We start from the raw sequence: 25,000 nt of genomic DNA on the forward strand, positions 1-25,000 counted from the left end.
TGGTGAGGTTATTTGTTTGGTTAATTCCAATAAAGAATGAGACTCTGCCATGCTAACTAGTTATGCAAACCCGTGCAGTCGTCTCCAACTTCTTAGAGGGACAAGTGGCTTTCAGCCACACAACATTGAGCAAGAACAGGTCTGTGATTCCCTTAGATGTCTAGAGCTGCATGCATGATACACTGAATGGATCAGTGTAAGTCTACTCTTGACCGACAGGTCCGGGTAATCCGCTAAATGCCATTCATGATAGGGGCTGGAGACTACAATTATTCCCCATGAACAAAGAATTCAAAGTAAGTGTGGGTCATAAGCTCATGTTGATTAAGTTCCTGTCCTTTGAATACACCGCACCGTCTATCACTACTACCAATTGGACGGTTTAGTGAGGTCCTCAGATTGGCCCCACTGGATTCTGTCACACTCTGGTGGTGCACTGAGAAGATGATCAAACATAACTATCTAGAGGAAGTAAAGGTCATAACAAGGTTTCTGTAGATGAACCTGCAGAAGGATCATTAAGAAGGATCATTAACATGGAGGGTCCCAGAATGGTGCTGTCCCTGAGGACCGCCTCTGCTCACTCTGCTGCCCCAACTCTTTCTCTTTACCTGTCCTGGCAGACGCTGGTGGGACCAATGCTGCTATTCCTGGAGAAGGGGAGTGAGAGTTGGGGTGGCGTCTTTCCCCCTTGCTTCCCAGTGGCAGGAGGGGTTTCCATCCATGTGGCAGGAGGCACGGCTGTGACAGGTAGTCCTCTGCCACCTCAAGGGGATGGCTGCAGAGGGTTATGCACCCTGAAGGTGACGAACTCCCCGTAGAGGGGAGAGGGCGCAATTCCAGCAGGGGACGCTGTGCCTTCTTTTTCCACCACTCTGGGCCAACCCTGGGACGTACATCAGCATCCTGTCCCCTTGACAGCAGTCACGGGTGTCATGAGGAGGATGCCCCGTACCCTGCAGTGCATCAGTTCGAAGACCTGGAAGGTTGGTGGGGCAGGCCCATGAAACCTCACCTGCTCGTCTCTCAGCGTGATGCCATGCCAGCAGAGGTTCCAACAGTGATGAAGTAAGACCAGTATGACTCTGAGCAGTGGATAACTCAGCTCGTGTGTTGATGAAGAACACAGCTACTTGCAAAAACTAATATGAACTGCAGGACACATTGATTATCGACACTTCAAATGCAGCCCTGGGTTACTCCCGGGGGTATGCCTGATTGAGGGTCATCGTGCTTTCCATCATCTCCAGGGGTGTCCTACCCCTGGTGAGTGTGTGTCTTGGGCACTTTGGAAGCCTGTGCTGGGCCCCCCACTCCCCAGGCAAACGCTGAGGGGAGGGAGGAGAGGAGTCTCCACTGACCCAAGCTGGGAAGCCTGTCTGTGTTGTACACAGGAGGCTGAAGGCGTATGTCTTGCCTGGCTCAGAAGGTGTCAGTGATACCACTACTCGGCTGCCTGCCGGGAGCGCGGCCTGACTTCCGCCCACCTGGTTCCTGCGCTCTGGGGTTGCATTGATCCTCTTTCACTGTCCAGTGTCCAGTGGTGGAGGAGCAGCTGCTGGCCAGGGAAGGGACAGTATATCCATTTGTCCCTGTGACCCCTGCAACCCACCTCCTATGACCATGTTCTGAATGCGACCTCAGCTCAGAAGTAGCGACCCACCAAATTTAAGCATATTACTAAGTGGAAAAAAAGCAACTAACCAGGATTCTCTTGGTAATGGTGAGTAAAGAGGGAAGAGCCCAGCACCAAATCCCCGCCTGGGCAATGGGCACAGAAAAATGTGGCATACGGAAGTCCATCTCTCGAGCACCATCCAGGAGGCCCATGTTCTTGTGATCAAGGCTCAGCTTGCGGATGATGGGAGGCTGGTGATGGACGCCAGCGCACAGGTATCAGGTTTTCCCAGAGTTGGATTATTTGTGAATGCAGCCCAAAGTGGGTGGTAAACTCCATCTAAGGCTAAACACCGGCAAGATACTGATAGTAGACAAGTACCCTAAAGGAAATTTGAAAAGACCTTTGAAAAGGGAGTCCATGAGGGCGTGAAATCATTCAGAGGTAAACGGGTGTGGTCCTTATGGTCTATACAGAGGATTCAGCTCAGTGGATTCCCCTTCTCCTGTGGGGGGACCTGCCCCAGGCGAGCTGAACACTGTCTGATGTACTTCCTCACGACAGTGCACCATGACTGGCTCCAGGTCAGCCGGAAAAGTTGTGCAGAAGGTGGCTCCCCTCCCCAGAGAGAAGTGTTACAGCCCACAGCATCGGCTCTCGCTCTGCCTCAGGTTCGTGGAGACAACCACCACCTCACCCACCCCTGCCCTTGCAGCGGCAGGACTGTTGACTGAGCCAGACTGTCCTCAGTGTGGCCCAACCACGTCCTGCCACTGGACTGGTGAGCTCAAATGGGGTATCTGTAGTCAGTGGTGATGTCTACCAATCCCATCTTGAAACACCATTCAAGTAGTCTAACAGGTTTGCAACTCTGAAGCTGGGCAGGAGACCCCGTGGCACAATGAAAGTGAGGGCCAGTGCATGCTGGCTGAGGCAGAATCCCCCTGACCCATGCAGGGGGCGCACTGCTGGCCCATCTCACCCATCCCATTGGGGATGTGGAGCATGAGTGTATTTGGTGGGACCCAAAAGATGGTGAACTATGCCTGGGCAGGGCAAAGGTAGAAGAAACTCTGGTGGAGGTCCGTAGTGGTCCTGATGTGCAAGATGGTCCTCTTGTCTGGGTGTAGGGGCAAAAGACTAATTGATCCATCTAGTAGCTGGTTCCCTCCAAAGTTTCTTTCAGGATAGCTGACACTCGGCAGATGCAATTTTATCTGGCAAATCAAATGATTAGAGGTCTTGGGGCCAAAACTATCTCAATCTGTTCTCAAATTCTAAATGGGTAAGAAGCCCATGTTACTGGCTTAGAACCAGATTTGGAATGTAAGAGTCTAGTAGGCCACTTTTGGTAAACACAACTGGCACTGCAGGATGAACCAAACATTCATCAGACCCCAAAAATGGTATTGGTTGACATAGACAGCAGGATGGTGGCCATGGAAGTTTGAATCTGCTAAGGAGTGTGTAATAACTCACTCACCAAATCAACTAGCCCAGAAAATGGATGGTGCTGAGGTGTCGGGCCTATACCTGGCCATCGGTGGGAGCCAAGGGGCTGCACCACAATGTTGTTTATTTTTGCTATTGTATTACCTGCTTCTCATTTTACATAGGGAAAACGAACAGGGTGTTTAAGGATAGAATACTTGAACACCTTAGGGATATCAGGAATGTTAAAGAAACCAGTGCAGTATCACTACATGTAGCTAAAGAGGGTAAAGAACATAAATTTAGCTTTATGGTACTAGAGATTCTGCATAGTACAAAGAGAGGAGGTGACATAAATAATAGAACAGAATCTAGTGAATAGAAATGGATTTTGTACTTTCAAGCTGATAAATCTCCTGGTTTAAACAACAGAGTTTCCCTGAAACCTTTCCTTAAAGCACGGCCATTAAAACATTGATCTCTCTTTTAATATGTTATCATGTATATTTCAATAGTCCATCTTTTATTATTTTTTTACTATTGTATTTACCAGTTTTAAGTACATATTGTTCATTTGTCTGTTTTATTCAATTTTTTAACAATTTATATATTCTACAGATGTATTTTATCACATGGCTTTTAGCTATGATGCACATTTTGTCTGATTTTTAATTGTATGTTTTAGTGGTTAAAAATGTAACTGCTATTCTATCTTTGTTGGTCTGATGAAGCGGATTTTATTCCGAGAAAGCACTTACCTACTACAATAAAGGACATATTGATTTTCACTGCTGTGTGGAACCAGATTATTTTTCTTTATCTTGTATTCTCTGTTTTTGCATCTGATTCCTTATTTGGTTCAAGGACTGTTTTCGCTTGGTATGTTACTGCAGTGGTGGTGCTGCGGTAGCTTTGTTGCCTCACATTTAGATGTTGCCCGTTCGATTCTCAGTTAGAGCGTCTTCTGTGTGGCGACATGCGTGAATGGGCGTTCCTTCGTTGAAGGTTGTGCATTAGGCCCGGCAAGCCAGCACATAAGAATCTACTGCCAAGTATTAGCGGACCGGAGTTCTGCTGTGGCGACCCCTAACCGGGAAAAGCCGAAAGACACAAACATGTTAGAACAATGTAGGTTAAGGAAGTTGGCAAGGCAAATCTGTAACTTTGGGATAAGGATTGGCTCTAAGGGCTGGGTTGGTCAGGCTTGGGCACAAAGCAGGTCTGGGCACGCACATTGGCTGGACTAGGCATAGCTCTCTCACTGCACCCCCCTCCTAAGGGGGTCTGGGGATGGCAACAGCTACTCCGGATGCACACCAGGCCCTTCCTGTGGATCACCCTGGCTGTGGCAGGTACTGGTTCCGACCAGCATCTCGCATTGTCCCCGAGCTAGCAGCTGACTTAGAACTGGTGTGGACTGGGGGAATCTGAATGTTTAAAACAAAGCATCGCAAAGGCCTGGGACTGGTGTTGACGAGATGTGATTTCTGCCCAGTGCTCTGAATGGAAAAGTGAAGAAATTCAATGAAGCACAGGTAAATGGCGGGAATAACTATGACTCTCTTAATGTAGCCAAATGCCTCATCATCTAATTAGTGATAAGCATGAATGGATGAATGAGATTCGCACTGTCCCTACCTATTATCTATCAAAACAACAGCCAAGGGAACAGGCTTGGCAGAATCTGTGGGTAAAGAAGACCCTGACAAGCCTGACTCTAGTCTGGTACTGTGAAGAGACATGAGAGGTGTAGAATAAGATGAAGGCCTCAGCTGTCAGTGAAATACCACTATTGTTATCATTTTTTACTTACCTGGTGAGGCTCTTGCTTCTGGCTCCAAGCATCTGGGCATCTGAGCTCAACCCACTCTGGGGACAGTGTCAGGTAGGGAGTTTGACTGGGACAGTACACCTGTCAAAGAGTAATGCAGGTGCCTTAAGGCGAACTCAGGGAGAACAGAAACCTCCCATGGAGCCGAAATGCAAAAGGTCACTTGATCCTGATTTTCAGTATAAATATGCTCTGTGAAAGCAGAGCTTCACGATCCTTCTTTCTTTCTGGATTTTAAGCAGGAGGTGTCATAAAAGTTACCACAGGGATAACTGCCTTGTGGCAGCATTTTGATCCTTGGATGTCAGTTCTTCCTGTCATTGTGAAGTAGAATTCACCAAGCATTGGATTGTTCACCCACTAATAGGGAACGTGAGATGTGTTAAGACCACCGTGAGACAGGTTAGTTTTACTCTACTGATGATGTGTTGTTAGTAATCCTGCTCAGTACGAGAGGATCCACAGATTCAGACACTTGGTGTATGTGCTTGGCTGAGAAGCCAATGGCATGAAGCTACCATCTGTGGGATTATGACTGGACGCCTCTAAGTCAGAATCCTGTCTAAACATATCAATACTGCAGATTTGAAGATCTCCAGTTGGCCAGGGATAGCCATCCACAAGGTCAGCAAGGAGCACTGCTCCTCACTGGCTCAGAGTGTGGACAGAAGGGGACTGCCTCTCTCCAGCAGTGCACAGTACAATCATGGGGAACTGGGTGCTAAACCATTCATAGATGTCCTGATTCTGGGTCATGGTTTCATACATAGCAGAACAGCAAAAAGCTGGGATCTACTGAAAATCAGCCCTCAATCCAAGCTTTTGTAGTAGTTGTAGGGATGGATTCATTGCCATCCTGGTGAGGGGGACCCATCCATGGTCAGCCCACCACCAGCACCTCCTCCTCCTGCTACCCTACACTGGCCCCGATTGCCATTGGGACTTAGCTCAATGGCAGCGGTAGAGTCTGGCTGGATGGGGTTGTGGGGCACTGTCCAGGTGCTCCACCAACCGAGAGACCTCCTGCATAGGTGGAAGTCCCCAGCCTCCCCTTTGCATCGCCTGTCCTGTACCTCGGTCCAGATAGCTGAAACTCGTGCAGGCACGGATCTGGCTAATGATCGTGGACTCAGCCTTATGGGTCATCCCTGGAGGGCAACCCAGGAATGGGTACACTTCTTCAAAGAGAGGGCCAAAGGCTGTCCGGGGAAGCAAGATATGGTTTTCCCATCCACTTGACCCCAGGGAAGCAGAGATATGGCCACTGTGCAACTTGCACCCAGGGCCAGCTAGCAGTGCTCAGCTGTTGGTGTGGACAGGCCAAAGGCCACCCCAGGAAGCCAGGTCTGGGATCCTATCCCACTGGATCCCAGGAAAGAAGAGATAGGGCCGCAGTGGTTTCTCACATTCATGGTAGATGGCGGGCTTGGCTGTCAGTGTGGGCAGGCCAAGGGACACTCTGGGAGGTCAGATCTGTGATCCCATCACCAGGACCCAAGGAAAGCAGAGATAGAGCCACCATGGTGTCTCTTACCAAGGTCAGCCAGGGAAGACGGATTAGCCTCCTGTTCTTCACCTGGCATGGGGGGATGCCACTTTGCAAACAACACTGCCCTGAAGACAAGGGCTGTGAGGCTCAAAAGAATCTGCATTTGTATTACCTTCATGGAGTGCAGGAAAGAGTGGGAGGTGTGCAGTGAGGGTGTGGGAATGAGGGGTCCTAGGGCCATCTGCCCTGTGAGTTTGAAAGCTCTAGATGCAGGTGGAGGGGAGAACTGGCGTGATGGAAATCCTGATGAGAGCTATCTGAGGCAGTGCGGCCAAGCAGAGTTCCGTGAAGGTGAAAAGGATTGGAGGGAAGTTCCCTTGAGAGGTTCTGAGGGCACACATGATCTGGCATGATCAGGCAGCCTGCAGGAGACATGGAAGAATGACGGACCCTGACAGGGGACCGCGGCCAGGAAATGAGCTCCCTCAGCCAGGTTCAAGTGGAGGCCCAGAGCAGGTGGAAGTCCAGAAGGGAGAGAGAGAGATGGAAAGTGGCCAGGCCAGGAGGGCTGCCACCAAAGTGAGATGTTGCGGACCATGCCCCCCCTGCAGGACAGAAGCCTACAAGGGAAACAGTGGTGGAAATTGGCCAGATAGGGTGGGCTCCTTCTTATGTGGAGGTCAGGGCATCCGACCTTACCCCAGACCCAAGAGTGGTTCCCAAAAAATTACAAAGTCCTCCACAACCCTCTAGATCAAAAAGAAGGGAGACTCGGAAGCCCTTATGAGAATGGATCTACCTCTTGGTGGCCAAGGCGAGTTCTGCAAGTCCACATGGGATTGGTGGGGAGCTCTCCCAAGAGGCTCTGAAGCATGCATGATCCAGCATGATTAGGGAGTCTGCAGGAGATGTGGAGGCTGCGGGCTCACCCAAGGTAAGGTGGAGACTGTGGCTGGGGAAGGAGGTCTGTTGGCTGGGTCAAAGGGGAGGCCTGGACGGAAGTCCATAAGGGATTGTTGGGCAGATGGCAACAGGGCCTGGAGAGCTCATGCCCGGGTGAAGCAGTGAAGCACCACCCCCGGGACAGTGTGACATCTCAGACCCATGGCCACCTGGGGACATTGGTTGTCTGTGTAGACTGGCAGAGGACTGCTCCAGGAAGCCAGATCTGTGATACCATGCCCCTGGCCCCCAGGAAAGCAAAGATAGGGCTGCCACAGGCCAGTATAATTGTTTTGTGAGTGTGAAACAATGTTGATTGAGGGAAGTGGTGATTGTCAAGGCTTTGTGTATAATGTCTATTATGTTTTATTTTGTGAGGGGGGAGGAAGGTAAACTCAAAGATCACCCTGGGTGGTACAAACTCTAGCTACATCACTGCCTTTACCTCTATTTCTCTTCAAATATCCTTAAGACTGCTTTTTTGTAATGATTAATTTGTCTTTCTCCTTTGCAGAAATATTGTGCCATACCAGATGTCTCTTTCTTTCTCAAGTACATATTTCTTTTTTATACCTTTCAAAAATTTCTAGATGTTATTCTTTATATTTTCACACTTTCTCAACCAATTCTTTTTCCAAATGACCCAAGGTTTCTTGCTCTATATAATGTTTATCATAAATCTGTTTTATTAATGAGCACAAATTTTTATTTGAAGCTTCTGACAGTTTTTCCTATGCAACTAGTTTTCTTTCCTGTAATCTCTCTGTCTTAATCTTTTTGTATATTTTCTGTCTTTAAATTCTGGGCTTCTTGCGTAACAGTAACAATACATAATTTCTTTCTTATCCTCCATAGTCCACTCTATCATCTTTATGGCTCTATTTTGGTCTATCAGTTTTTGTTATTTTTGTGGACTGCTACTTCCTTCTAAAATGGGGCCTTCCTCCCGTCTGGGTCTAGCCTAGCCCCACTGTAGGAATGTTTCCATATCTTGACAATTCTACAGTCATTTTTTCCAGTCCTCACACCAGTGTGCCTACCAGGATTGTGCACTTTTTTATCCTGGGTCTTCTTCACCCAGCTATCTTTGCTATTTTCTAACCTATATCTGTCCCTCCCGTCTGGGTCTAGCCTAGCCCCACTGTAGGAATGTTTTCATATCTTGACGATTCTACACTGTCATTTTTTCCAGTCCTCACACCAGTGTGCCTACCAGGATTGTGCACTTTTTTACCCTGGGTCATCTTCACCCAGCTATCTTTGCTATTTTCTAACCTATATCTGTCCATGATATTTGGTGAGACTGTGAAAAACAGGGTCCACCTCATGAAGGCACCCTCCAAGACTTGAGGAAGAATTAAGTTCCAGCAATACTGCTCTCCTTTGCTTGCTGATTCATCATCATCATGAGGCCATCGTTCCAAGAAGTTGAAAAATCCATTTTGCTTTGACCGTCCGAAACAGAAAAAGATGCTGAACTTGTGAGATGAGGTTTTGTGCTCTTTCGGCAGGAAGACGAACTGTCATATCCACTGTGTCTATCTCTGCGCCTATAAAATTCACAGATTGTGAGGGCAGTAATGCAGATTTTTCCCAATTTATGGAGATCCCTAGTTGAGCACAAAACTGGATGGTGGCGTCCCTGTTTTGGAGAAGTAGATGCCTGGTGGGGGTGGGTAGGAGCCAGTCATCCAAATACGGAAACACCTGGAATCCCTGACGTCTCAGGTGAGCTGTCACTACTGCCATGCATTTGGTGAACACCCTGGGGGCTATGTTGAGACCAAAGGGCAGAGCACAAAACTGATAATGGCTGGCTCCCAGCCGGAAGTGCAGATATCTCCTTGATGCCATGTCCATTTTTATATGGTAGTAGACATCTTGGAGATCCAGAGAGCACATCCAATAGTGTTTCCCTAACAACGGGAGTATCGACTGCAGTGTGACCATCCGAAACATGTCCTTTTCCACGGATGTGTTTAATCTGCTGAGGTCCAATATTGGCCTCCAGTCTCCTGTTCGTTTTGGGACTAAAAAGAACCTGGAGTTAATTCCGGATCCTGTCTGGTCTGCTGGGATGGGCTCGATCACTCTTTTTGAGTGCAATTTGTTGATCTCCACAGTTGCCTGATCCCTGTGATTGGGTGGAACATCTGAGATCTTCTTGGGAACAAACGGTGGAAGGGAAAAGGGTATGATATAGCCTCTGGTAACAACTCTTTGTACCCACTTGTCTTGGGTTACATTTAGCCAGGTTTCTGAATACAAAGAGATGCATCCCCCTACTGGCCCCAGAGAAATGCAGTTGGGCCCCACATCAGGAGAGCTCATAAGGCTGCCCTCGAAAGGAACCACGGCCTTGCTGGTAGTGCAGACCGTCCCTGCCTCTAGTGCGACGTGTAACATTTCCTCCTCCTCCTCTGCCGGAGGATTCATTCTGTGTGCCCGGAAGGCCCTCTGGGAATTTTTGAACCACATCTTACCTGCCTTTTGACCTTTGGGGTATGGTCGAGAGGGGATGGTAAAACAGACTCCCACGGCAGAGAGAGTCTTTCCCTCCTGTTCACACCGAGTGAGTGTTTCTTTCACCTTGGACCCAAACAAGGAGGAACCATCAAATGCAGGGTTGGGGAAGGTGGACTTAAAAGGCTACGTAAAGTTACACAAGTGCATCTAGGAGTGGCGCCTAAGGGCAACTCCTCAACCTGCTGCTCTACTCGCTCCATCAGCTGCATGAGAGATAAGCCACATGGAGGAGTTAACTACCAAATTTAGGGTGGACAACTTAGCAGAGATCCTATCAGGGACTTCCTCAGGACAAGCACCCTGTATGAAATCTCCTAACTCCTTGAGGAGATCCCTCTGCAACCTCGTGAAATGGGTAAGAGAGTTCAGAGATCGAAGTGTAATGGCCGCTGAACTAAATACATACTTCCCAAATCTGTCCATCTGTCGAGACTCCTTGTTTGGCGGATGAACAGAGGAAGAAGTCTCCGTCAACTCATTCTTCGTGGCTGCCGTCACCACCATGGCATCTATGGGAACACCCTTAGACAAGAATTATTTTCCAGGAGGGGCAGACAGGAACTTATTTGGTCTTCTAGGGACTGGCTCCACAGCATCGGGAGTATCCCACACCTTCCGACTAACCAGATCCATTAGCTTGTCAAAAGGTGAAGACACCCAAGAGGTAGAGGGTTGAGACCCGAAAGCCTTCAGGTACATCGACTCCTCATAAGAAGGGTTGACAGTGGGCCAGTCGCACCTCTGTTTAAGGATCTCTAGAATGTCCACAAAGGAGACATCAGAGGACGACTTAGGGGACCCCTCCAACTCATCCTGGGAGTCAATATGTTTCCTCTTGCATACCCTCTCCCGAGGGGGCTCCTCGAAAGGACCTTCTGGGGAGGGCCCGGAAGAGTGGGGGCCACCAGCCGGTGGCTCCTGAGGCTGTGGTTCTCTGCTGTCTCTGTAGAGAGTAGGTACTGAGACTGAAGTGGGAGCCCTGGGGGGAAGAATGCTTGTACCACTGGCAGGGGTTGTAGATTGTGACAGCACACTCCTCATCACCTCAAAAGCAGACCTCTCTGGCTCTGAAGACCATCCCCACTCCAAAGAGACCAAGGACGGTGCCGGAGCCTGAGTCATCGGCTCCGAGATAGATGGAGGGTCCTAGCTCACCCTGGCAGAAGCACCGAGAGGAAGGCTCGGAACTGACAAAGATCAATTCAAACCCTCCCCCTTGGAGCTGACAGAAGAGCTTTGGTCCCTGGACATGACGGATGGAGCCGAGTGTCGGAGCCGAACTCGGCTCCAATGCAACAGCAAGGGGAGCCAGAACCGAGTTCCTCCATTGGTAACAAGCACTCTGGCTCCAAAAAACTAACATGTCTCAGAGGAGGAATCACAGATGAGGACAAGACTGGTTCGAGTGGCTCCTGAGCCAAATGGGTCGAAGCCAACAAAAATTTAGGCTGGGCAGACGACTTCAGGAGTCTCAGTACTACCCTCTCCACATCTTCTTTCAAAAGACTCCTAGAAGATCTAGAAGATAAAGTTGGGGATCTCGACCTAGCAGGCACTGCAGATTTGACCATCAAGGAGACCGGTAGGGACTCTACAAATTGACTCCGAGAAGCAGAGTCAACTATATTCAGGGGTTCAGCAGCCAGCACCGAAGCACCTGTGACCAACACTGAAACCACGGTGCTCTCCTTTGGCTCCGAAGACTGAGGAGTCGAGGAAGCAGATTTTGTTAATTTGGCAGGTGGCTCTGAAACACCAGCCAGTGCCGGAGAAGGCCTTTTTGAACCTTTTAATTTTGAGTCAGATTTTGACTTTGAAGACTTACACAAAGAAGCCGAAGAACCAGATAAAGCTTCCTCGAAGGTTGGCTTCAGAAGACCCCTGAGTATCAGTTTGTTCTTTCTCTCCTGCAACACTCTAGGAGAGAACGCATGACAGAACAAACATGATTCTTGCAAATGGATGGCTCCCAAGCAGTAGACACAGCTACTATGGCCATCCATCAAAGACATTTTCTGGGAGCACTTCATACATTTTTTAAACCCAGAGGATTTGTGCTCCTTGCTATCCTTAGACATTGCAACACACAAGCAATCAGAGGAAAAAAGAAAAAGAGAATGACTGAGGACTAGGTCCTGTAACTAAAACGGGCCTAGCCCTGCAGAAGAATTACACGAGGACTAGGTCCTCTAAGTTAAACAGGCCTAGCCTGGTGTAAGAAAAAAAACTAGGTCCTTCACTAAACAACAGACATATATTCAGTCATACAGAAAATATCTTCAAATAAAAATACAGTGGAGTAGAAACACGAGGACTAGGTCCTCTAAGTTAAACGGGCCTAGCCCTGTGAAGAAGCGGGTCTTCTAATTCGAACAGAACAAGTATACCACAACACACACACACACACACACACACACACACACACACACACACACACACACACACACACACACACACACACACACACACATGCTCAAAAGGTAGGAGAAAAATTTGCAGCTGTAAAGTGATTAAGACTTTAGCGGGTCCCCGCTAAAGATCACCAGTCAACAATAATCGATTGACAGGAAAGTAATCAATAGGAGCCCCTATTGATTAAGAACGGCAAAACCGCCAAAACTAACTATCTAGACAATAAATCGCAACTGCGCCTAACTACTGATACACAGGAGACTGCTACTACTGGTCACACAAGACCACAAGGCAATTAAGGTAAATGTTATATGTATACTTTCCAGTAAATAACAGAAAAATGGCGAAACTGCCATAACTAATGATTTAGGCAAAAAGCGCAACTGTGCCTAACTACTGGTACACAAGATACTACTACTACTACGGTCACACAAGACAATTAAGATAAAGCCCTATACATGTATATTTTCAGTAAAGTAAATATGCAAAAAACCACTAGTTAATGAAAAATGCAAAAGTTAGCCAGAGCCAAGAGAAGCACATCTGAACTCGTCGACGTGGCAAAAGAGATCTGGGGATTGCACTAGTGCACCATGGGATACCTGCTTAGCCACGAACCAACCAGAAGTCTTTGAGCTTGAAAATCGGCCAAGTCGGAGCCGAGAATCGGCTCTGAACCCATATGTAAAAATGAAGGTGAGATTGGACTACCTAACATTATGCAGTTTTCAGTAAGGTTACAAACACAGATAAAAAAAATAGACAACATCAAAATCATGCAGCTTCAATTTCAGACAATAATACGCACAGTTATGGGCTAAGTCCCTTCAAGAATTCATAGACTTATTAGAGTATATGATTTAAATGCTTAGGGAGAGTTTGCAGGAACAGCGGGTGGTGATTAGTCGAGGTTTAAGCAGAGACACTGCCAATGGTGTTGGAAGTATAGTTTGAGGCTTTTTTTGAACTAGGTTAAGGAGGATTTGTGAGTAAGTTTGGCAGGAAGCATATTCCAAGTTTTGCCTACTGAGTTGGCGAATAGAGAGTCCCCAGCCACATTTATGCTCTTAGTAGTTTGTACCAGCAGTTTGTCAGCAGAGCGTAGTGACCTCAGGTTGCTGTATGGTTTGATGATCATATTTAGTGCTGGTGTTTTTTTGGGTTGATATAGAATTTTGTGGATTATTATAAGTTGGTTGTATCGGAGAAGACTGGGCCACTCCAGCCATCCTAGTTGAGTTAGGTTGATACAATGGTGGGTCCTAGAGGTAGCACCTGTAGCAAATCTAGCACTATGGTTGTAACAACTAGAAAGTTTGGTAAGGGTGGCTTGGTTCAGCTTAGTGAAGAGGGGGGAGGCATAGAGGAGGATAGATAGTAGGTGGGACTGAGCGATAGTGGTTCTTGCAAAAGGAGTGAGGAAGGGTTTGATCCTGTATAGGGAGCCCAGTTTTTTGTTGACAGATTTGATGGTTTGATTGACATGGATATCATATTTTAGGGCATTATCGACTGTGACACCCAGGAGTTTTGTGTGAGTATCTGGGGATATAATAGTGCCATTGTTGGAACTTATAGTAAAGAATGCTGAGGAGGATTTGCATGTGGGGGAAAAGATGAGCAGTTTAGTTTTGTTGGGGTTTAATAGAAGCTGATGGTTTGCAAACCATTTTTCTACATCATTGAAAGTATTCTGGGTTAGGGTCATAAGCTCAGTTGACGAGGAGGTGGTACATATTAAATTAGAGTCGTCCACGTATTGGATGCAGGTGGCCTTGGGAGTGATGGTGGGTAGGTCATTGATAAAGACTGAGAAGAGTAGTGGTCCTAGTATGGAGCTTTGGGGGACTCTTAGAGTAATGGGTAGATTTGTGGATAGGGTATTCTGCCATAAAAGTGCTTGTTGTCTATCAGACAGGCAAGATTGGAACCATTTAATAGAGCTACTATTCAGTGACAGTTCCTTCAGGGTACGGAGAAGCAGTATGTGATTGACCATATCAAAGGCCTTAGAGAGATCTAGGATGAGAGCGGAGTTAAGTTTGTTATTGTTTTGGGTGATGTTGATAGTGTTAGAGAAGGATAGGAGGGCTGATGTGGTGCTGTGGTGTGGCCTAAAGCCATGCTGAGAGTTGGCCAGTAGTTTATTTTGGGTGAGATAATGCATTAATTGGCTGTGGATGCACTTTTCCATAACTGTGGCCTGTGGTGATAGTATGGCTATTGGCTGGAAGTTTGAGAGGTCTAAAGAATTCCCTCCTTTATGAAGAGGAATGACATGGGAAACCTTCCAGAGAGAGGGGGATACTGGCTTCAGTCAAGGTGTGCTTTATTATGATCGAGACAGTGTATGTAATAGCATCCTCCCCTTTTTGTAAATATTCTGGTGTGAGGAGATCAGCTGCCAGGGTAGTGGGCATTAGTTTGTTAATTAGAGATCGGATGGTCGATCTGGATACAAGTTGGAAGGTGAAAGGGAGTGGGGTAGTGGTTGTGGAGGAGTTTTGAAAGGAGCTGGTGGGGGTAGTTGGCTAGCTAGTGATTGGATGGTTTTGATAAAAAAAATGTGTTAATAATGTTAGCAGTTTCCTCTGGAGTTTTAAGGTCGCAAGCTGAAGGGGTAGGGGTGGAGGTTTGGCCAGGGTGGAGAAGTTTGTTTATGCCTGCCCAAAATTTTTGAGGTTTGTTCTGGTGTTTTTGCTGAAGGTGTTGGTAGAAGTTTTTTTGTGTAACAATGTGGGTTTCTTGGTATCATTCCTTAGTTGTCAGAATTTAATATGGTCAAGTGGGTCTTTGGAGGTGTGCCAGTTGTCCCATGCTTTATTTCTTGCTATGATTTTGGTTTTGGTTACTTTAGAGAGCCAAGGGGCGGTCTTAGTTTTGGCTCTGAGGGTGCGGGTAGGAGCTTGGGGAATCTAGAATGAAGAGGAATTTAGAATTCAAATAGTGTACAGCATCACCTAGTGGAAGTTCTTCAAGTATGGCTCAATTGCATGCTCTGAGTTCATTGTAAACCTCACTTCAGGATATTGCCTTGTAGTTGGATTTGTATATTCTGGTGGGTGGGGATACAAGTTGGGTATAGCCGTGAAGATTTATATGGATGGTGGGAGATTCAGAGGAACAATTGTTCCAGTCAATATTAATGTCTCCTAACATCATAGTTTCTTGGGAGTATGTGTTGGAAAGCCATTGGAGGAAGTCTTCTAGGGTATTTGCATTGTTGCCTGGGGGATATAAATGCAGGCAATGAATATAGATTTACTTTGGTAAGCTGTAGTTTACTAACTAGGGCTTCTGCATTAATCAACGGGGGGGGGGGTTGTTGTGGTGCTAAGGTGACATCTATTGTGTTTTTAAACAGAACTGCTACTCCTCCACCTTTCCTGGTGTTTTGGTCCAGTCTAAGCATGTTGTACCCTGGTGGGATAACCTCATCACTTTTAGTTCCTGGTTTTAGCTAGGTTTCTGTAAGACATAGCACATCAGGTGAATAGGTGGCTAGAAGGGCATGAAGATTATGGACCTTGTTGTTAATACTCCTGATGTTTAGGTGACAGGTCAGGAGAGAGTTAGGGGACCTTGAATTTGGCCATATGTTGAAGGTGGTAGTGGGTTAGGAGCTTGTGGGAAGGGTGGGTCCAGGGTTAGGGTGGATGTCTCATCAGAGTAAATTGTACAGTGATTATTAGTTTCAGCGCTTTACTTATTATTTTATGATATCTAGTTTTGGGGGAGATGGACTGTGGTCTAGTTAGATCTGAGAATCTTTTTTGTTGTTGTTGTTGAGGGAATTCCCTAGGGCTTGTTATTAGGACCAGTTTTATTTAATAGGCACTGCTGGCTAAGCAAGTATGCAAATGACAATAAAGCAAGATTTTCAGTGACAATTTTATTATAATCAATACTTAGCCAACATACTTCCCTGGTCTGAATTGACTGGTCTATGGTTCTGTACTGAAAAATGCAATATTATGTACTTCAAAAAGCTTGGACTCCTTATGGCTTCTAATGAGTTGAAAATAATGAGTGAGTATCACAATTACTGGCAAATATTCCTTTGGTAAGCATGTAGATCTTGTAACATGTCAGACATTAAAACAACTGGGTATCATTGCAAAAAAAATTACTCAAAAATATTACATGTTTAGCTGACATTATAAAACCTCCATAGACTAGTTTTAGAATTCAATAACATGTTTTGTGCTTACAATAAAAAGGAACTTATTAAGACTGAATCAGTGCAACCTAAATTTAAAAGGTGCTTTCATACTAATACTGTACCTCATATGCAATTGTATATAAAATAATGTCTCCATCCAAAGACCATCTACTAGTGCTCACTCAGGAGAACAATATATCACAAAATCAGGCCATCTCTTAGTTTGTGAATATAAATTAAAACAGAAAGTCGGTGTTTCTTGAGTGAAACAAGCTGCAAAGCAGTGATGCTTCAGTCACTGTGTAGTTGCTATCCATAGTGCAGCATCCTTTGTCAGAATACTATGTTAACAAAGTAATAAAAAAGTTTCCACTTGAAATATGTTACTCTCTTCAGTGTACTTTTCTTACTTAAGCAGTACAATTAATACCACACTGGGAAAGGAATGTGAACATTTTAATGAAGAAAGGAAAATGTACTGTCTGCTTCCCAAAAACCTTGTATAATACATTGTGAATGCACTAAAGGATTACTGTATTCATTTCTATTTGCCAACTGTCTCAAGCTTTCTAATTTTATTGACCACACATTTTACAGACAATTCTACCAGTTTATCTTTGAGAAAAGTTTGTTCCTATTCCTGAAATCTGTATCTCTATAGTCCAAGGCATATGTGGTTATTACAAAGGCATGTATGGTCATTGCTGTCTGGAGACGGTCTCTGATATGATATGCATGTTGGCTTCCTGCTTTAAAGACTAGTAATCTATTACTTCTGCAGCCCTTGTGTGCACCTGTGTAGGAAGTGGGAGGAGGGTCTTCATTGCATTTCCTACAGAGTGCACGATATGTCTCTGAATCCATCTCTCTCTGTCATCTTCATCTACTATGAAACTGGTTTCTTGCCTTACTTACAACACTACATCCCATACCATTTTACCCTGATTCTATGTATTCTTAACCCAGGAACCACCATGTCCTGTTTCTATCCTGAAAAGCATGACTCAGTGATGGCCGCATTGCTTATATCCAACAAAATCCACAATTTGCCGAAGGGAAAAAACAAACAAACTGACAGAATCACATATCACAATAAAATAAAGTGTAATGGTGTTAACACAAGTTATACAATACCAAATTTATTTGGGTCTATATCATATTATCGAAGGTTCATTACAGCAAATCTTTGTACATTGAACCTTAAACAGCAAACGCTCACTTCCGCAAACATTCAGTTCAACTAATTACTTTCCCAGGGAAAGTAATGACTCACTCAGCATTCAGGCCATCACACAAAGCGTAGTATTTTAAACACACACAGGTGGAGGGCTGTGCTTCCCACAGCCCCCTAACTATATATACTAACTCAAAGATCACACTACAGTGGGGAAAAGGGCAAATTTCTGATGCTGGAAAAGTAATTTGTTGAACTGAATGTTCATGGAAATGAACGTTTGCTGTTTAAGATTCAGTGTACAAAGGTTCGTGGTAATGAACCTTTGAAACTATGATATAGACCCAGTATATTTCACCTTCAAGGAAATGTAACAAAAATTGAAAAACGCTTTAAATACACCAAACGATGGATCACATGAATTCAAATAAACTGGTGACAAACTTCATTTTATTTGAAAATGTTTATGTTTTAAGGCAGGAATCTGTGAAAACTTTTCATTTAACCCAGGTGGGTCATTCACACATAGTATGTTCCACCACTTAGTTTCTAAACACAATAAACTCAATGTGCATGCCACTATCTCAGATATGAACAACTAATTCCAGAATTCCAAGAAACTTAAAATAATGGTCTCTGCCACAGATAAACTATAATATATTTACCTACAGTATTCTTATGGTTGTCCTTTTTACATTTTGAAGTATGGTTCAGTTTTCTCCTACTTAATGGCCTTTTGTTTTCTTCACATAAGGATCACATTAAGAACGTGCTACATAGAATACATATACAGGTAATGTAAGTACAGGACAAATGAAAATGAAAAAAAAACTACCAAATACAAGATGCCTAAAACACTTGCCTTTGCTAACTAAAATCTGTCAATTCTCCCATATGCCCTCATTCCCTCTGATGTCACTGCTCTCTCCCTTAGAAGTTGTGCTCTTTCCTCAGAGGAGACTTTTGCGATCATGTCTATTATTTTTTTAATTTTACTTCACATTATCAGGTTTTTCTGCTTCTTATCAGCTTTCAGTTTCTTAATGCATTACATCATCTGGGAATTTCCCAGAAGACCTGCTGCTTGGAATTTAAACATGATCATAAAGGAAGGAGGAAGGAACATCTTCATTTGGTGCAGGAAGGGAGAGAGCATTCCATATAAAAAATGTGTTAATGTGACTCATCCCAGAATACTCCTTCAAAGTTCAGAGGAAGAGACTGGCTTCCGAGAGAATTTGACCAGTAACCTTTTTCTCTTCATTTGGTAGTTGGAAGAATGTGTCTGATAATTCTATGCTACACTGCATTGGTAAGTTCATTTCCGTTTACTTTGCTTGTTTATTTTTTACAATTTCTAGATAGTGGTAGACATATTTTAGTAATTCTGTGGCTAGAGTTAGTAGCAAAACTAGCTAGCTAATTAAACAGTGATGTTCTTCATCTCACATTGCTGCAGTCCTTACACTTGGGTAGTCCGCTGTCCTCGGTCGGCCCGAATATCAAAGTATAAGGCTGACGTCGGTCAAGGCGCATTTGACTGACATCAGGACGTCAGGGTACAAATGCGCATGACCGACGTCATATCCTCAGTCTTTTTTGCCGCATGGTCCGATGCAGAAGCAGCGTTGCAAGTGCCGGTTGGCGTTCTGAAATTGTTCGATTTCGGAGTTTCAGACCGAGTCAAAGTTGGCTAAGTACCCGTTGGGAATATTTTGGTTTTTCTTGCCTCAGTGGTTTACGGATGTCAGAAAAAGTGAATAATTGTATTTCTTGTGGGAAACAGATACCGCATAGAGACTACCATACTTTGTGTATTCCTTGTTTAGGGCCTGAGCACGACGTTGTTGGGTGTCGCTCTTGTGCTAGATTCAATAAGCGCACTATTAAGAGAAGATTAGATTGTGCCAGGTTAGTCTTCGGAAAGCGGTGCAATTATAAAATGCCGTTGGATGCTCCGACGCTTCTTCGAAGAAGCGCAAGGACAAAGCAGTTAAACCTAGGCTGGAGGAACCGTCAGTACCGGACGCCGGTTCTTTAGAGGTGTCGGTGGAGCCGGTGGTTCCACCGGAGGTTTCTTTGGGATCCCAGGGAGAGACTTTGTTATTGCAGGATGTGGCCTCTCAGGAGGCAGGCCAGGCTGATGGGGCTTCTCAGGTTACTATACTCCCTGCCTAGGGTGGTTAGGCCCTCTCCTTCTGTTTCCAAGGCATCTCCCAGGGGCAGGCCAGGTTTAGCTTCAGTTGGTGTTACCCCTAGCTCTTCAGGAACTGTGCCCAAGAAGCATATGCTTAAAATGGCAGAAGATTTGATTACTTTGATTAGGGGTTCTATGCCCCCTCCTGATAAGAGACCTAGGGTGGAGCCTGAGCTAGGGAGTTTTGAGCAGGCTTCAGATGTTTCAGAGTCTTCGGCTGAAGACTTGCAGGAGTACTCTCCTTATTCTGATTCTGATGTGGATGATTCTACTCCTTCTGCTTCTCCTCCTGAGGATTTTTCTTTTCAGAAACTCTTCATTCCATGAGGGAGCATTTTAAGTGGGAAGGTCAGGACTTCTCTGATTCCAGGAAAAGGCTTAGGGAATTTTGTTTTACCCCAGCATAGGCCTTTGGCTATACCTCCTGTTTTGGATGTAGTGGAAGATGTTTTACAGAGGCTTCTCTTAATCCTGATTCTTTGCCTCCTGCTCCTGTTAAACCGGATAGGTATTACAGGGTGCCTGAAGCTCATAAGTATCTTTTTAAGAGTCCTAGGGCAGACCCAGAAACTGTTAGCCAGGGGCCTAAAGGTGTTAAGGCTTCTGTTGTTAAGAATCCGGTTCCTGCAGACAAAGAGGCCAGGGCCTTGGATAGATGGGGAAAGAAAGTTTATACTTCTTCCACTCCTGCTATGAGGGCTTTGAATTGCCAGTTTCACATGTTGAAATACCAAAACTATCTCCTTTCACAATTAAAGTCTAAGGTTGATGCTCTGGCAGAAGGTATTGATTGTAAAGAGTTGCAAGATTTAGTACATGTTTCTGAACAGGTGGGTAAGCATTCTTTGCAATGTGGTTTTGATGCTGTACAGGCCTCGTCTAGGGTGGCTGCCACTGGGTCAGTTCTTCAGACACGCCTGGCTGAGGGATCAAAATTTATCTGAACATGTTAAAACAAGGATTTTAGATGCTCCTTTACAATCTGACGTGTTGTTTGGTCCTCCTGTTGAGGCAGTTTTAAAGAAAATGGAAGACAAGGCTAAGTCTATGCAGACTGTTAAAGATTTTTTGCAGGTCCAGCCTCCAAAGTTTAGTAGAAATTGGCCTGCTAAAGTGTGGGCGTATCCTTCTTATGATTCCCAGTCTAGGGGTAGATCTAGACGTGGTAGGGGCAGAGCTCAGGGCTCTTTCAGGCCTAGAACAGGGAGTTCTCCTGCACAGTCTTCAGGTGAGGGCAGGGGTCAGTCCTTTCGTAAACAGACCCAATGACCTACCTTTTCAGCTGCCAGAGCCTTCTCGTCTGGCAGCACCTTTGGGAGGAAGGTTGGCACTTTTCAAAGAAAATTGGAGTTTAATTACCCAAGACAGATGGGTATTGGATATCATACACCACGGTTACAGGTTTTATTTCCATACCTTGCCTCCTTTCAAAGGCATGCCAGACGTTCCTCCTCAACAAAGAATAGAGGCTCACAAGCAAGTTTCTCTGTTACTCCAAATAGGGGCCATACAGCCGGTCCCTATGCCAGAAGTGGGCCTAGGATTTTATTCTCGCCTGTTCCTAGTACCAAAGAAGGGGAACACGTGGAGACCAATTTTGGATTTATCTACCCTCAACACTTATCTGGACATTCCCAAGTTCAAAATGTTGACGTTACAGCAGCTTTTACCTCTGCTGGGCAAAGATCATTGGATGGTAACTTTGGATCTCAAGGAGGCTTACCTTCATGTTCCTATCAGACTAAGTTGCAGGAAGTATCTGCGTTTTCGAGCTGGGACTTCTCACTATCAGTTCTCTGCATTGCCCTTTGGCTTATCTACTGCGCCCAGAGTGTTCACGAAAGTTCTGGCTCCAGTGATAGCTTTCTTCAGGCTAAAAGGAATACAGATCTATCCTTATTTGGACGACTGCCTGATTCTGGCTCAAGGAAGGGAAGAGCTTCTTCATCATTTGGAATATGTGATAGCAGTGCTAAGATGCCTGGGGTATTCTGTGAACAAAATAAAGTCCAGTCTAGTACCCTCTCAGGACATGTGCTTTCTGGGTGTGAGACTGAATACAGCATCCCAGATGGCCTTTTAACCCCGGACAAACAAAAGAGTCTATCCCTTTACTTCCATCAACTATCTCATCAGTCCGGGCTGACTGCAAGGACAGTCCTTCAAGCCTTAGGGTTCATGGCATCTTGTATTCTGGTGCTTCCCAATGCCAAACTGCATATGAGGAAGCTGCAATGGTATCTCAAAAATGTATGGACACAGCACTGCCAGGATCTGGACACTGTCATTCAAATAATGCCTTGCATTCAAAAGGAATTTTTGTGGTGGGCTCAGGAATGTCACCTAAACAAGGGACTCTCTGTGACCCGGCCAGAGGCGAGTCAGATTTTAACGACTGATGCCTCAGACAAAGCTTGGGGAGCTCATCTAAATGGAAAGTGGATACAAGACAAGTGGCCTGCCAGACTACAACATCTACATATCAACCTGAAGGAGATGTTAGCAGTCCAGTTTGCATTAATAGCTTTCAAGGATTTACTTCTTCCAGGGCAGGTGTTGATTCTAACAGACAACACAACTGTCATGTGGTACATCAACAAACAAGGGGGAAAGCATTCTTATCCTCTATGCAGGCAAGCAATGATTTTGTGGGAGACTGCTCTCAGTTTACAGCTCAATCTTCAGGCAAGGTTTCTGCCAGGAGCACAGAACTCCTTAGCAGATGTGTTGAGCAGACGAATTATGGATCCCCACGAGTGGAAATTGGATCCTCATGTATTTCAGAAATTGACAGTGTCATGGGGAACTCCAGACATAGATCTGTTCGCTTCTCCACTAAACCATCAGCTGCCAAAGTTTTGCACAAAAAGGTTTCATCCCACAGCTTGGAGAGTGGATGCTCTTTCTTTCAATTGGAGCAATCTTCATGTGTATGCCTTTCCACCTCTGCCTCTCCTCCCAAAGGTACTTCTAAAGGTCAGACAGGACAAGCCAAGGATGATTTTAATAGCTCTAGATTGGCCTCAACAGCACTGGTACCCATTACTGAGAAGTCTAGTACGGAAGCCTCCATGGCCTTTGCCTTCGATTCCACACCTGTTGTCACAGGAGGACAGCCATTTGCTCAATGTCAAGCTTCACTCTCTGCACCTAACAGCCTGGCATATTCTGTTTTGAACCATAGTGGGCCTCCACTTCCTCAGCAAGTTTTGAATGTTATTTTGGAAGCTAGAAGGCCTAGTACAAGGAAAGTGTACGCAGATAAATGGAAGAGATTTTTATTTTGGAGTGCAGCAAAAGATTTTGATGTTTCTGAGCCTAATTTGAGTGTGGCTCTTCCATATCTTACTGAGTTACTAGACAAAGGTTTGTCTTTCTCTTCTATTAAGGTTCATGCTGCAGCAATTTCGGCTCACTATGATTGTGACCCACCATTGTTTTCCCATCCTTTGTTCAAGCAATTTCTTAGAGGGGGCAAAGAATATAAGACCCCCACGAAGAGCTCCTACTCCTGCTTGGGATCTCAATTTTGTGTTGGAGATACTCACTCTACAACCTTTTGAGCCTGCAGCTACTTCTGAGTTGAAATTTTTATCATGGAAGACTGCTTTTTTGTTGGCCATTACCTCTGCAAGAAGGGTTTCTGAATTGCAGGCCCTTATGGCGGTTGAGCCTTTCTTGATTTTCCATAAGGATAGGGTATCTTTACGTACTAATCCTTCCTTTATGCCTAAAGTGGTTTCTAGTGTGGCTTTAAACCAAACTATTCATTTGCCTACTTTTTATGCAAATCCCCAAAATAAAGGGGAAAAGATTTTGCACACTTTAGATGTACACAGGCAGTTGCGATATTATTTGGACAGAACTAAAGGGTTCAGGCAGTCTCAGCAGTTGTTTGTTTCTTTTGCTTTGGGTTCTCAGGGCAAGCCTGTGTCAAAACAAACTATTTCTAAGTGGATTGGGTTTTGCATTGCTTTCTGTTATTCCCATCATGGCAAGGAGATTCCAGCTGGGATTAGGCCTCATTCCACTAGGGCTACTGCCACTTCGACAGCCTTTCTGAGGGGAGTGGCAACCAAGGATATTTTGGAGGCAGCTACTTGGAGTTCAGTGCATACTTTCTCTAGGCATTATCACCTACCTCTTTACTCTAAATCCAGGGCTGGTTTTGCCACTGCTGTTTTGCAGGGCATTTTGGCAGCTCCTGCTTCCTTGTAGTTTGGCCATCCTCCCTTACCTCTGCTTTGGGATTCTACCCAAGTGTAAGGACTGCAGCAATGTGAGATGAAGAACATAGTACAGTTTTGTACCTACCATAAATGTAGATGTTCGAAGATCCACATTGCTGCAGTCCAATTTACCCTCCCTCCTTCCCTCTGTAGTTAGAGGTGGTTGTGTGGGTTGGGTTGTACATATTGTGTATATTGTATATATTGTACATATAATTAGTGCAAGGGTGGTTGGTTGTTTGCTGTCTTTTGGTTTTGACCTTTATGTTTAGGGTCTTCTGACATCTGGGGCAAGAAAAGACTGAGGATATGACGTCGGTCATGCGCATTTGTACCCTGACGTCCTGATGTCAGTCAAATGCGCCTTGACCGACGTCAGCCTTATACTTTGATATTCGGGCCGACCGAGGACAGCGGACTACCCAAGTGTAAGGACTGCAGCAATGTGGATCTTCGAACATCTACATTTATGGTAGGTACAAAACTGTACTTTTTCTAATGTTAAAGCTTGTTATTTCCTATCTCTCTCTCTCTCTCTCTCTCTCTGGAATCACTTATTTGTTTGGATATTTAAGTCTTAAACTCTCTTACATAATTTGTTTTAAGTAAAGAATTTTATTGATTCAAATACAAAAGGTTTTGGTTGGCTGCTTATTAATGGATATTGGAGAAATGGGGCAATGAAGTAGTTAATTTTGATAAGTGGAATCCACCTTTCAAAGAGCTCAGCTTTTTAAGATATTAGATTGTAGTTGGTATTTTTTAAGAGTATGAAGTGACTGTGTCCTGGGTGTCCCAGTCTGGGCTGGCTGATGACAGTGAACTATTGTATTAGCATTAGACTCTTCTGGAAATGGAAATTGTGTGTGTGTGTGTGTGTGTGTGTGTGTGTGTGTGTGTGTGTGTGTGTGTGTGTGTGTGTGTGTGTGTTGGTTAGCTAGCAGGGCACAGAATGAAGTGGATGAGTTCCTGAGAAGCTAATATTCAAA

General features: G+C 45.1%; 1 protein-coding gene and 1 pseudogene across 2 annotated transcripts in view; both read left to right on the forward strand.

Moving 5' to 3' along the window:
- The window catches only part of LOC122813774 (sulfotransferase 1 family member D1-like), a 506,318-nt gene that overhangs the window by 162,313 nt on the left and 319,005 nt on the right, over positions 1–25,000 (forward strand). The gene's annotated exons all lie outside the window — the stretch shown is intronic.
- On the forward strand, positions 1,082–1,228 carry LOC122814550 (annotated as a pseudogene).

Source organism: Protopterus annectens, chromosome 10.part0 (assembly GCF_019279795.1).
Source record: "Protopterus annectens isolate FY-2018-M chromosome 10.part0, PAN1.0, whole genome shotgun sequence".
In the NCBI taxonomy this organism is placed as follows: domain Eukaryota; kingdom Metazoa; phylum Chordata; order Ceratodontiformes; family Protopteridae; genus Protopterus; species Protopterus annectens.